Raw genomic sequence first — 699 nt, forward strand, 5'->3', positions numbered from 1 at the left:
CTGACTATGTTATTGACATGCTTCCTACTCTGGTGTTGCTAGAGCCAAAACAAAATCATTGCATAAATTAAATAAGCTGGGGCATGAATGCATGCCTGCAATTTTAGTATGATTTTTACATTTATAGCACAGAATTAGATCATTCAACACAATTAGTCCATATGTGTTTATGCTCCAAGTCCCATTTTACTCCACCTGTTAGCATTTCCATCTACTCCTTTCTCCCTAATGTACTTTTGCAGATTCAACTTAACTGTATCTACTATATTCAACTCGGGTACTCCCTGATAGTTTGATTTGGATTCTAACTTCTCTTAGCTAAAGACATTTCTTCTGAATTCTCAATTGGATCTATTAGTGATTATCCCTTATTCACAGTCATCAGTTTTTGTCTTCTCTATGTCTATCTTATGAACCTTCTGATTTATTTGAATACTTATTATCAGGTGGGCTCATTCCCCTAGAGAAGAGAACTCCAGCCTGTTCAGCATTTCCCCAGAGTTTTATAATTGGAGAATTTCAAGCCTAAAATTGAACCAGACTCATGAAACCTTGGTTTCACATCCGATTCAGGGAATGAGGCACTAACCACATATTTATACCATCACTAAGGCTACCTGCTCCAACAAACATTTCATTGCCCAACTCAGCCCTGTTGCATCTCATTTGCTGCTGAGATCCTCAGCTATGCCTCTGTCA

The sequence above is a fragment of the Chiloscyllium plagiosum genome, unplaced genomic scaffold (assembly GCF_037043375.1).
Source record: "Chiloscyllium plagiosum isolate Xiang-an unplaced genomic scaffold, Cpla_swu_hap1 HiC_scaffold_3, whole genome shotgun sequence".
NCBI classification, from domain to species: Eukaryota; Metazoa; Chordata; class Chondrichthyes; order Orectolobiformes; family Hemiscylliidae; genus Chiloscyllium; species Chiloscyllium plagiosum.